This window comes from Lytechinus pictus, chromosome 5 (genome assembly GCF_037042905.1).
Source record: "Lytechinus pictus isolate F3 Inbred chromosome 5, Lp3.0, whole genome shotgun sequence".
NCBI classification, from domain to species: Eukaryota; Metazoa; Echinodermata; class Echinoidea; order Temnopleuroida; family Toxopneustidae; genus Lytechinus; species Lytechinus pictus.
The window spans coordinates 508,986-524,077 of NC_087249.1; positions in this window are offsets into that span (position 1 = coordinate 508,986).

Consider the following 15,092-nt stretch of genomic DNA (forward strand, 5'->3'; position numbering starts at 1 on the left):
TCTTGAAGTTTCTTGTGAAAGGAGCATTTAAGTCTTGCCTTCTCTTTTTCACCGTAGGGTAGTGTCAGTCGATGTTGTGCCAATAAGATAGATGCTTGCTTGTTAATGGAGTATATTGCTTGACATTTATCATAATCGAGGGATATACTCGTCAGTATATCAGGTGGATTGGATAGGTAGTTGGCGAGGTTCGTTGCTTCCATATTCCAGACCATCTCAATTTGTTGTAGACCTCTTCCTCCAAGATCACGGGGAAGGTACAACCTTTCGATTGCGGCCTTTGGGTGATGTAATCTGTGCATCGTTAATTGCTTTCTGGTCATAACATCTAGGCCACATATATCAGCTAGTCTCCAGTTAACAATACCAAAACTGTATCTAAGCACAGGAATGGCTAGAGTGTTGATCGCTTCAATCTTATTTTTGGCATTCAGTTCGGATTTGAGGATCAGCCTGAGTCTTCTTTTGTATTCTGATGTTATTATTATTATTATTATTATTATTATTATTATCATTATTATTATTATTATTATTATCATTATTATTATTATTATATAGCACTTATGGCACACTATATATTACCCCGGCCTTAGCTCAAGCTACTGAAGGCGTTTGGTGCGGTCAAGAAATTAATCCTGCCGGGTACCCATTCACCTCACCTGGGTCGAGTGCAGCACAATGTGGGTAAATTTCTTGCTGAAGGAAATCATGCCATAATTCGGATTCGAACCCACGTCCGTCTTATCGAAAGACGAGAGTCGTTACCACATGACCACGATGCCCCCACTGTACACATCATGACTCCCTTCCCCAGTCACTGACTGTCATGAGTGTGGTGACGCCCCTGTTCTACATATCGTTTATTTCGCATCTCAACCTCTAGTTATATTATACTCTACCACCGTCCCCTCTCCACCCCCCCCCCCTCCCCTCTCACTCTTGCTGAAGGTAAATACGCCATGGCTGTGTTTCGAACCCAGTTCCCTCTGATTGAGAGACGTGAGTCGTAACACATAGATCACGACGCCTCCACTAAGGGTATGAAACAAAAGAAGTTGATTGACTCAAATAATTACTTCAGATGGGCGTTACAATACATAGAAACATGAAATAAAATATAACAATACACCATTTATGAAGCATCCTATATAAATATGAATTCCACTCTATCTGTATGTGATTCGGCAGTACTATGCTTCATCTTCGAGACACTCTTTTAATTTTAATTATATGATATTGAAAATGAAAACTTGCATAAGTCATGTTATCAATTAATGAATCCTCATTAGTAGTTGTTTCATTTAAAACTAAAGTATTAATGTTTTAGAAAACTTTTAATCAAACGCAATGTGTTGGGAAACTGACATAAGATTTTGAAATTTCTATCCATTTTCCTATATCGTATATACTGTCTACCTTTGTTGGAATATATTCGTAATTACTTACAGTTTAGTGAACGGGATAAATATGTGATAATAATCCCAAGTGATACGTACATGATGTGACTGATGTCATTGAAGTGTATAAAGGGTATTCATGAATTCAACATCCGATATTCCTTCATGTCCTTGACATTTAGATAAATACACTAAAAGGGGAAGACTGAACCATAACATACACCAAATGCCAATGCCAGGATTTATTTGAGGAATTTTAGCTATACTTATAAACTTGTCAAATCGTTTTTGTGAATTAAGCGTAATCGGTAGTGGGGCGTCGTGGTCTAGTGGTCAAGGCTCCAGCGTCTTTCAATCTTAAGGACGTTGGTCCGATTCCCAGCCATAGCGTATTTTCCTTCAGCAAGAGATTTACCCATATTGTGCTGCACTGGGTACATAACTGGCAGGAAGTAATTCCTCAAAACGTTGTGAGCACCGGAATCGGTAGACTAGCTTAGCCAGGGTAATATAGGAGCGCCTTGAGCACCTAACAAGGTGAATATACGTGGGTTTATATCAAAATATTTGTTTATTTATTAAGAACCTTTTTTTTGTTTGGCTACACGAATTGAGCTTAAAGGTACTCAGTACAGTATGTTAATGGCATTGAAGACGTGGTAATTATTAACATGGTAATTTGTCAGATTGCTTTTGTCATCCTGACATCAATTTGAATAATTTTGACAGGTAAGACTATCAAGCGGAGAATACGTTCATGTGGCCACCCTTGAGCTATCAATAGTTTCTGGAGCCCTATTTCATTATTAATAAAGGACATTATTGTACGAGAAACTTGATTTGAAACAATTCGATTAAAATCGCGCTACCTAATTAGCGAATTATGTATTGATGGATTATTGTTAATGTGAATGAAATATCCTTCATCCCGTTCATAGCAAAGCTGTGTGCCGAGGTCATAAAGTACATCACTATACTCTCCCCGTTTCACTATTCCCTATTTATCTTCTCTTCCTTTCTCTCCCTTTCTCTTCTCTTCCTTTCTCTCCCTTTCTCTCCCTTTCATTTCTTTCTTTTCGTACTTCTTTTATTTATGTATCTTTTTCTACATTTAGTAATCTCTTTCTTTGATTACGAATGAGTGATCAAATTTCCCTTGCCCCTCATCTTTTTTTCCTCACCTGCATTAGAGGGTTTTTTCACCCCCCCCCCTCTCTCTCCTCCAGTCTTTCCCCATCTCCCCCTTCTCTCTCTCTCTCTGTCTTTCTTACTCCCTCTTAACAGAACATACACAAACTTACACATATCCCAACCACCCCTTATACGCGTACACACATACAATTCTTCTTCTATTTCTCTCATTGTTTTTCATCTTTCATTGACACTCATCCATGTCACTGGCTACTTCTCTATCACCCACTCTCACTCTCTATACACATCATAAATGCATCCACAAATAGGCATATGTTTGTTTGGGTTTTTTATCCATAATGGTCAACCAAGGAACGATCATCCGTTTCTACCCCATCAATTACACTTCCAAACAATTTAATATCCTTGGATTAATAAAAAGGAAATTAAATATTCAAAATGTTGACCATGGGTCGAGTTTAGGTGAAAATGATCGATCGAACGATAGGCAATAAAAATGGAGAAATATTTCAAAGATCACACTGTGGCTGGCCACTTCTTTGCGTTCGTTCTATATTAATTGACAAGGCAAATATAGGCGAATATAAAACAAGATTTATATGAAAATTCGAGCAAATGTGTGCTAGGCAATATGTTCTTTTCAGTTGAAGTTTTCACAATTTACCACCGGGAAATTCCCCCAGTTAGGCATCTGAATCAATCAAATATTTTATTCTAACCATGTAAACGTTAGTTATTGTAATGCTTGTATACATGTATCTCATTTTTGTTAAAAGGAAGGAAACGCACATACACACACAATGTGTTCACATAGTGGACTATCAGGGGCGGATACAGGATTTTCCAAAAGGGGGACACATTTTTCAGAGGAAAATTTGACAAGAAAAAAAGGTCTCTTCACTTTCAAAAGAAGGGGAACACTCCTGTTCTTACGGCAGTTTTACATTTCAAATTTTAATTGTGTTTCTCAAAGGGGAGCACGAGCCGGCTGTGCCCCCCCCCCCCCTGAATCCGCCAGTGTGGACTACGAGAACGTGTGATTTACACTGTTAAAATGCTCAAATATAACAATGATAAGATGGTTTCACACTGTGGATATATCTGTGTTCACATATTGTGTTCTTTCCGACGCATCCGTTTTCTAAAAGATTGATGTCTTTCCCTTATGACCAAATCTTGGAATAGAATAGGCAGTCATTTGCAAAGACTCTGAAGGTAGTCTGATGGTATCACATGGAATGTACTCAGGAACAACTAAGGGCCGACGATGCTATCCTGCCAAATTCTTGATTTCCTTCCGGTTTTGTTTCCTTCCCGCACGAATGAACTCCCTGTTGCATGCGATCTTGAACATGTTGAAGAAGACAGCTATCTATGTATGAGTAGAGTCGTATAACATTTATACCATAGTACGTCGATTTATATGTGAAAGGACAAGTCTACCCGAACGAAAAGTTGATTTGAATAAAAATACAAAAATCCAACAAGCACAACCTTGAAAATGTCACCAAAATCGGATAGATAATAAGAGAGTTACAACATTTTTGTCTCACCTGCAAAGCAGAGTGAGACTATAAGCGCCGCTTTTCCGACGGCGGCGGCGGCCATGGCGGCGGCGTCAACTCCAAATCTTAACCTAAGGTTAAGTTTTTAAATTGACAGCATAACTTAGAAAGTATAGAAACCTAGTTCATGAAACTTGGCCATAAGGTTAATCAAGTATTACTGAACATCCTGCCTGAGTTTCAGGTCACATGATCAAGGTCAAATGTCATTTAGGGTCAATGAACTTTGACCATGTTGGGGGAATCAACATCAAAATATTAATCTGAGGTTAAGTTTTTGAAATGTCATCATAACTTAGAAAATATATAGACCTAGTTCATGGAACTTGGACAAAAGGTTAATCAAGTATTACTGGTTATTCTGCCGGAGTTTCAAGTCACATGATCAAGATCAAAGGTCATTTAGGGTCAATGAACTTTGGCCAAATTGGGGATATCTGTTGAATTACTATCATAACTTTAAAAGTTTATGAATTTGATTCATGAATTTTAGACATAAGAGTAATCCAGTATCACTGAACATCCTATGCGAATTTCAGGTCACATGACCAAGGTCAAAGGTCAATGAACTTTGGCCATGTGGGGGGGGGGTATCTGTTGAATTACCATCATTACTTCAGGTCACATGACCAAGGTCAAAGGTCACTTAAGGTCAATGAACTTTGGCCATGTAGGGGGTATTTGTTGAATTACCATCATATCTCTGTAAGTGTATTGGTCTAGTTCATAAAACTTGGACATAAGAGTCATCAAGTATCACTTAACATCTCATGCGAGTTTTAGGTCACATGAACAAAGGCAAAGGTCATTTAAGGTCATTGAACTTTGGCCATTTTAGAGGTAATTATTAGATTGCTCTCATAACTTTCAAAGTTTATAGATATAGTGTATAAAATGTGGATATAGGGGTAATCAAGTATCACTGACAAGTTTTAGGTCACATGATCAATGTCAAATGTCAATGAACGTAGTATTGTATCATTGTAATTATGAATGGTGTTTTTTGTGAATGATTATTTTATAGTAGTTTTCAAAGTCAGCACTGCTGCTATATTGAATCGCGTGATGCAGGTGAGACCGCCAGAGGCATTCCACTTGTTTTAATTTTGCTTAATTTCACAAAAACAGTTATATGCACATCCTGGTCTGTATGCAAATGAGGAGACTAATGACGTCACTCACTCACTATTTTTGTTGTATTTTATTATCTGAAATATGAAATTTTTTCCTTTGTCCTGAGAAATAAAGTTTCTTTCTCCCTGAACATTTGGAAATACTATTGTTTTAAACATTTTATTGTTCAGTCAAGTTGGTCCTTTTTGTCAAATCTGTAAAAAAAAAAATATGTATTATTGAAACAATAATAAACAAAAGAAGTAGTGAGTAAGGGACATCATCGACTGGCTCATTTGCATGTCACTGAGTTGTGCATATCTGTTATATGAAAAAATAAGCCCAACTTTATAATGTCATAACTTTCGTATTTTAAATCCGATTTTGAAGAAATTTTGAGCGTTATGCTAGTTTAATTTTTCTCCGTTGATTCAAATCGACATTTTTCTCCTGGTTGGACTTGGCTTCAAAGACTCCAAATGCATAATGGTCACTTATTAGAGTCCTCAGGACTGTCAAGAAACAAGACGTCAAACTTTGTCGTCTTCGCTCTTGAACAACCGTTACGGTGCAGCAACACACAGCTGCAAGACAAGGGTGCAGCTTCGTGTTTGCTATCAAGGAATACGTCACGGTCAAGATGGCCAATTATATTGCGCTTGATGATAATCCTCCAGCAAACTTGGGATTGATCATAATTATATGAGTCTATAACTTTCTAGCTTGCTTCATTCACCCAAGTTTGAAGATCCGACGCAGTTTACTATCTCCTATACGTCAGTAACTTTATTTGATATGACCTTGAAGCAGGTATCAAGTTTTGATAAATCTAAAAATCATTTACTTTTAAAGTTACAATTCATATTCCGATAAAAGATGTATATGAAACAAGGTCATGACGTGTGAAAGATGTTACTGAGATTATGCTATTATTATTGGCATTGATTGGGTTATCTAAATTTGGAGAAAAAAAGTAAGATGACGTACAAACGGAGAACTTCGTTGCTTCTTTTTTTTTTCACTGTAGTTTTCGGATAACAGATAGCGGCGCAATCACTGACGTTGTTAGATAAATGTTCGAAAGGTATTTAAATTGAAAAATGTATAAACCTTACAATGATTACCATGAGTTACAGTGATCAAAGGATGGGTAATGTAACATATATTTCTCGGTAACTACAATTTTACACGTGAGATACGAATGGCAGAATATTATACATAGTTTTGTTACCAAAGCTTTTACCTATTTTCTGGTGACATAATATTTTCTAAAGTAATATGCAGCTTTATTCCAAGTAAAGAATATATTCATATTTCACGTACATGAAGTAATAGTATTAGGCGGATATCAATTTGCAATGTGTCCTCCAGATCAGACCTGTCGAGTCGCTAGACTGGTCTAACTGCATATATTCCATTGGAACACCTACAAACCCGCAAACCCTTTCATGCCTTTGCAATTTAATTAATACCGCACTAAGTTCGTTTTATCATGTATGATGTCGGAGAGTGAAATTAATTTCATAAGGAATCCATTAAAATGATGTAACGTGTATTAATCAGTTTAATGACATAATGGGATCCCATTAATATTGCCTGCCATGTACAAGGCTGTCGAAATATGAAAAAAATCGAGGGGGGTATCCCTTTGAAAATATAACAATGGTGCTGATGATGAATTATTTAAAGCAGATAAGCTATGCGTTCCGGTGATATACAGCTATAGTGTTTAGCATGACTTACATCTTAATAGGGAAGTTCACGCTTGCAAAACCTTTATCGTAAAAAGTAGATGAAAAATAATAAATAATAATGATAAATATAATAAAAATTGGTGAATATTTGAGGGGAATTATCAGAATTTTAATTTTTGAGTTGTGTCACCATACGAGCACCTGCCCCATATGATATGCTATATAAAATGCATGAATTTCATTTCTTAATGGTTCATGATAACTAAAATAGTCATCTATCCAGAGCTGGTCACTTTGTCTGTTGATATGCTGATGATAAAATTAGATACATTTTTTTTTTTTTTTGTGATAATTGATTTCTTTTTAAATCACGATTCGTGTACATGGGAAGCTGATCGCCGTCACAAATAAAAACACAAGGTTGGAATAACTTTTTAAATCTTTGATGGATTTCCGCCAAATTTTCACCAATATTTTATATATTTTTCATTTTTTACAATACACTTTTTGTCAGGGTGAATTTCCCCCTTAATACATTTTACCCCGTAAGGAGTTGAGTGAAAATTAATTCATGAAATAATTGAAGTTCAAGTTCAAATACACATTTATTTCCTTAAACTTGGTCACATAATTCTGTACAAATTTCATTGAAAGGACGATGAAATTGCACGTATGTTACGTTATTGTACAAATACAGGACAATAGGAAGTAAAGCAGAGAGAAGGATGAAATAAAAGAAGATAAAAGGCTGCAAGGCACAGCGATTGTGGACAGGGATTTTAACCAAATAATGCAATAGTCAGGATAATTTGGTTATAATATACTGGTTTGCATATCAAAATGCCATCAGACTATGCAGCCATGGTATGATTTGTGTTAGAGATAGTTTATGATTATGAAGAAGAAAAAAAACGTCACATTAATGTTATACATGCTTAAAAGCATATTTGCATGAATGAGTTATTTCTGACATATCATTAACAATGGGTTCAAGGTTTGAAAAGAACTTTATGTCACATTAAAAAAGAAAAACGTTCGAATTTCTTTATTGTGAAATTGCACTGTTGCATTCATACATCGAAAATCATAGTTTACAGAAAACATTGATTGATTAGCTACGTAAGCAAATGAATGCATGTTTATAAGAAAATAGCCTGATAGCTAGAAAACCTGGCCCTTTTTAATTAAATTGGTGTCCGATGAAAATGACAAAATGACCAAGTCTATGAACAGAAGCGGTGATGTCGACCGCAATCAAGAATAAATAGGCTTGATAAATTGTCACCTTTATTGAATGAATTGATGGAGACGATGTGAAAGGAGATGTATGGTATACAGCAAGAAGGTTCCGGTTTCTCATTGATGGGTAATAAAAGCCTGGTAGGTCAGGGTTAAAGAATCTTTCAAATAAATCCAGAGAAAGTCCTCACTGATTAAACTTTTGTTGTTGTGATAGTGAACTACCTAACTGAAACTAAGACGACATCAGTTGTTCATATAATGAAATAATTCGTGGTAGTCTAATACTGCTTTCACACAAAGGTACGGTCGCTGGGTACGGTCGCAGAGACCGATGTGCAAACCCTTCACTCGAGTTAATGGTCTCAATTGCAGCCTTTCTGCATACCTTGTGTGCTGAAGGCCCTCATGGTCTGAGTTGCAGCCTACTCATGCCTTTGCAGCAAGATTTGTATCTGCTAGTCTTTGCGTGGAGACACACTTGTTGATCAAAATTTCAATCAGGATCAGTGTCTGCAGACTAGATAAAACCATGATGTGAAAGCATTTCATCGTACTCAGCGAGCGATCGTTTTGGTAAAAATCGATTGGTCGCTGAGTCCGACCAAGTATAAAGAGGTACTTCAGCGACTGATCGCGACCGATGCAAGCTTGATGTGAAAGCGCATCGGACTCAGCGACCGATCGAAATGCAATGACCCCCCCCCCCTATTAATACATGCTCACGCGCTATATCTACTTCCGCTTCCGGCTAGGTCAGCTAAACAGCTGCGACCGATCGCTCTTGGCCTGGCCAAATTTTGACGGTGCTAGGTACTGTTTCTGCGGCCGTACTCAGCAACCGTACCTTCGTGTGCAAGCGATATTAGTTCATATGACATATGTGGTCATCTTGTATCTTTTATTTTCTATATGATATTATCTTAATCACGATGGGAAAGGAACTAAAAGCTATTTCCTCAAGTGACTGAAGTAATAATAATAATAATAATAATAATTCAGTTTCAGTTTCAGTTTATACTAACTCCCGTAGGAACTCGGCAGGACAGCATTTGGCTGGTTAACGCCAAGCTGGTATATAACCAGTTTCCTAGGAAACATGAAAAATGATTCCTAGGAAATCAGTCTAGGTTAATCAGCCATAGTGACTCAGCTTATAGACGACAGATATTACTCTCGGGCTGTTTTTATCACAGTGGAGACAATGGCAGAGTGTGGATTTGAACTCACAACCTTGGAATTATGAGTCCAATGCTCTAACCACTGGACCACATTCTAACAATAACAACGATAATGATAATAATAATCATAATAATAATAACAATGATAATAATGATGATGATAATGGCGCCTACTTATACAGCGCACAGGTCAAAGTTCACATTTGGTGCTCATGGCGCTTCAAGAAAAAATATAGCATTTGAACAATAATTAAAATGAATTAGAAAAAAATGCAAATTGTGTTCCCTGAATAAAACACACTTTATATGAGTGTTTGTATATCATGTATATAAACAAGATTCTTTTTACTTTCAACCTCAGGTGAAATACATACATATATTTTGACATAAACATTGTTTCGAAATCGTTTAGTAAACGAAACACATTTTGATATTCATACAGCTATAATGTAAAGGTTGTAATTTATCCCCCAAACAAACCAAAACAACAACATCCAAATCTTCATAAGTCCTTCACCTAAAGCAATAAACAATCTCTGCAATGATTAGTAAACAAAAAAAATATATATTGTGAGATGCATCCGCCAAAATGTGAGGACTTGTACTATGTGAATCTTTTATTTGAAATCTGTCAATTTCTACAGAGATTGCTAAACATAATATTATCTTCATACCCTACTATCCACTTATTATGATATCCATTCAGCCAAATGTGCAGATATTATGTGGTTTTGTTGTTTGGGGAAAGGAAAACTATAAATGTCACAATTCATATAGATTGTATAATGGAAGAATATGGAGAAAAAACATTTTGTAAACAAATCAATTTGAATGAATTGAAGATACAGTGTGTATTTCATCTAACTACATATGAATTTGCACGCGGTTGTATTGCTTGCTGAAATACATCCGAGTCGGGATCTATCTTTAACTTGAATAGTGACGATTTATGCAGATGTTAAACACAAGACTATTATAAGTATATAAATCCTTCACTAAATGTGAAATATACATAATCTTAAAATACATCTAATTCAATGTGGAACTTCGGTTTCAAATGTGACAATTACTGCAGATATTGTCATCAAAGCATACGATTATCATTAGTATACAAATCATATCTCACTATATATTATCAGATCCATTCAGCCAAAAGTTGAAAATATTTGGTTGTGTTTTGTTTGAGGAAATTATTAAATAAATTATTTTTGTAAACAACCAAATCTGAATAATTTGACAATATATCGTGAGACTCATGGATGTGAATGTTTACACGCGGTTGCATTTTAATAAAATACATTCGATTCATTATCAATCTTTTATTTGGAATGTAACGACTCTGTAGACAATTTTTTTAAATCATAACTAAAAAATAAATATGTCTTTTTTGTATCAAATATATCTAGCTCCAGTTAAATCTTTTATTTATATGAGATCCGACAATTTCTGCAAAAGTTGTTAAACATTGAACTATAATTAGTATACAAACCATGTATACAGTGAGATGCATTTGCCAAATGTGAAGATATGAGGTAATATGTTATCCAAACATATCTAATTATATGTGGATTTAATATTTGAAATTTGTCATTTTCTGCAGATATCTTTTATTAAACATAAGATTATCATCAATATACAAAGTATATTTCAATATACATTATTAGAATCAATCAACAAAATGTGAAAATATGTGGTTGTGTTTTGTTCGAAGGAAAACAACTACCTGTAAGTCTTTATAGAGCTTCAGTTAAATGCAATAATTTCTAGATTATCTAGAAGGAAAATATTATATATATTATACTGTCTTTGTAAACACCACAATTAAATTTCAATTTCAATATATCATGAGATTCATTTAGCTAGTTGTGAAAGTGAACGCTAAATCTAGCTCTATGTGAATCTTTCTTTTTTCATACTGGAGATGCGAAATTTCTGCAGAAATTGTTAAAGAAGTGACTACCATTAGTATACTTATCATATTTCATCACATATTATAAGACTATGAAGATATGTGGATGTATTTTGTGGATTTCGGTTTTTTTTTATTGCTGTAGAATGTGAAGGTGCACAAGCGGATGTAGTTTATTCACCGTGAGCTGATATCAATCTTTTACGGGAAAAGTGAACTCTAAATTGGAAGGCTCGATTTGTTACATTTTATTTTATCTTGTTTTTGGCGCCTCAAGTGAAAAATTAGACTAAATTGATAAACAAAGGGAAGGGAAATATAAAAAAATGTTTTATGTAATACATTTCCTGATTGCTGCAATTCACTATAATGAGTTTAGGGACACCTCATTGCTTTGTCCCCGGGAAAATTTCAACTGTGCCTATGGCGGTTTACTTATTAAACAGAGATATTACCAGCGGATTGTTAATATCTGATATATCAGATCATTTGCCGGTTTTTTCATTTTGTGATAATGATATTCCCAAAGAAAATATACTCAAATCGACAATGTATAGAAAAGAATCTCAAAATAACATTGAATCGTTTAAAAGAGATCTTGCTATTGAAGAATGGTTGGATGTATTTCATGAGTCTAATTCAAACATTGCATACACAAATTTTAACAATAAATTGCAGACATTTTACGAGAAAAAATTTCCTCTGATACCACAGGTTAAAAGAAAGAAGGCAAAATGCCATGGATTTCTAAAGCAATTTCAAGATCCATACGTACTCGAAATAAACTTTACAAGGCATTTTTAAAGAACCCTTCTATTCCAAACAAAAATAGATACAAAACTTATAGAAATAGACTAACCAATACAATTCGAGCTTCTCGCAAATTATTTCATTCCGAGAAGCTTTACAAAGTCAAATCAAACATGAAAGCAACATGGAAGATTATAAATGATTTGATTGGCAAGAAACCCAAAATATTACCCAAAGATAATTTCACAGCTCATGATGTTGCGATAAATTCAGAAGATGTAGCTGATACCTTTAATTCATTTTTTGTTAACTTAGGACCCTCATTGGCAAACAAACTTGACAGAACTGATGAAAATTTGGGAAAATTTCTTCCCACACCCATTAACTCTTCTTTATTCTTTAACCCAACAAATGTTCAGGAATTAATTGAAATAACAAAAAATCTCAAATCAAGCAAATCACAGGGAATTGATAGAATTAGTACTTTCCTTCTTAAGCAGATCATACACTATATTGCCTCTCCTTTGTGTCATATTTTTAATTTGTCGAGTAGCACCGGAATATGTCCCGATTCCCTAAAAATTGCAAAGGTAAATCCTGTTTTTAAAAAAGACAATCCGCATGAAATAACAAATTACAGGCCTATTTCTATTCTTCCCAGCATTTCCAAAATATTAGAGAAGATTATTTACAATAGACTTTATAAGTTTCTAGATACTTTTCATTTTCTAAATTCTAACCAATATGGATTCAGGAAAGAACATTCGACTGATCAGGCGTTAATACAAATATACGATAAAATTACAAATGCAATGGCAAAAAAGAACATATAATAGGCGTATTCATGGACTTAAGCAAAGCCTTTGACACTCTTTACCACCAGATATTACTTTAAAAAATTGAAAATTTTGGAATTCGCGGAATTACACTATCTTGGTTTAAGAGTTATTTGTCCAATAGAAAACAATATGTAATTCACATTAATATTTCTTCTGATTTTCAGTTAATACAATGCGGAGTTCCACAAGGATCAATCCTAGGCCCCTTGCTTTTTTTAATACATATCAATGATTTGACTTCTGTAACACCTTTTTGCAGATGACACCAACATTTTTTGTTCACATAATAGCTTAGAAACTTTAGTAGATATAATTAAACGTGAATTACCAAAACTATATTTGTGATTTAAGTGTAATAAGCTTTCACTCAATATAGATAAAACAAACTTTATATATTTCAAGCATACACACTCACTTGATAACGAATTTCCTTACAATATAAACATAGACAATATTCCTCTCAAAAGGAAAAGAGAAACAAAGTTTTTAGGTGTCACAATAGATGAAAATTTAAATTGGAATGAACATGTACGTTGTATAACTACTAGTATTTCTAGAAACGTTGGTATACTTTACAAAATGAAAAACATAATTCCACATACAACTCTTGTCATACTATACAATTCATTAATATTGCCTTATATATCGTATTGCAACATAGTTTGGGCAACATGTGCAAAAACTAAAATTAATACAATATACTTATTACAGAAAAAAGCAATTCGAATCTGTACTGATTCCCAATATTTATCACACACAAATCCATTATTCCATAAACTAAAGACTCTAACAGTATTTGACATAAATACTCTTCAAAGTTTACTACTTATGTTTAAGTACGTAAATAACATGCTCCCACCTTCATTCCACAATTTTTATACTCTGAATACATCTATTCATTCTTACCCTACCCGTAACTCTGCAAATTTCCATTTAATCAACCCTAAATTGCTTATTGCGCAGAGATCCATAAGACACCATGGTCCAGATTTGTGGAACTCTCTACCAGAGCCTGTAAAACAATCTTCGTCTCTTCACTCATTTAAGGCAAACGTTAAATCTATGTTATTATCAGAATATTTGAAGTAAACTTTCTGTGTCGTATCCTTTTTATCGTGAATTTATTCCTCCTTCGATTTAGTCATTACCAATATCTTCATCATGACCACCATCATCTCCATGGCCTTCATTATCATCATCATCATCATCAACATCATCATCATATCACCGTCACCCTCAGCTTTATCATCTTCATCTTCATACTATAATATTGCAAATATATGCCCATTCTGCTTTATAAATGTATTAATTTATTCAATTTGTATAAGTTTGGGATTGTCATTTTTTTCAAGCAATCTGCTTATGATGACAATCCTTCTCCTGCAAATTATGAATATCATATAAGTTAATCATTTTTGTCTCGAATTATCTTTTTAGTACTCTTTATTTATGATTCATGCCAAAAATGCTAACATGTTATGTTTATTATGTTATGAAAAATGTATTATACGAATGTTATGGATGCAGAAGAAAACAATAAATCAAATCAAAATCAAAATATTGTCTATAAATTTTCAAAAGGAACCCAAAACAGGATTTTTAAACATTTTTTTTCCTTCATTCAATCATTATTCCCTGCATTATTTTGCTGTGAACATTGAACAAAGGACATAAATCTAGCATTGCATAATATTCAAAACATGCACATGTATAAATCAAATATGCATATTATTTTTCCTGACCCAGTTAGCCGTTAAGGAAAAAAAAACATGGTTCTGTCCGATTGCTCATCATTTGTTTGTAGATGGTGACTATCAAAAAGTCATGAAGGCAATTTCCTGTTTGTTATCAACTTGATAAAACTATTAATTAATTCGTTAGTAATCCATCATATCTATTTCCCCCAGGTCGAATTTAATTAATTAATTGGTATTTTGTTTGCGATGGTTTTCTAATTTTGTTGATGAAAGAATTCCGGGGGAGCGTATAAAGGAAACCAATTATTTTGTGCACCAATCGTACATTCACATGACTACACATTTGTTTTACAACAGCGAAAGTTTCTTATATTATAAATAACAAAATGTATGTCAAGCATTTTGTATGTCAAGCATTTTTGCGCCTCATATAGTTGAATTGAATCCATTGTATTTATCATGGGTATTCTTGGAAGAGCAGCCATATAGGTCTAGTTTGCAACAATTAGCTGAATATCAACATTTACATGTTAATTTAGAGTTCTAGGTTTCCAAA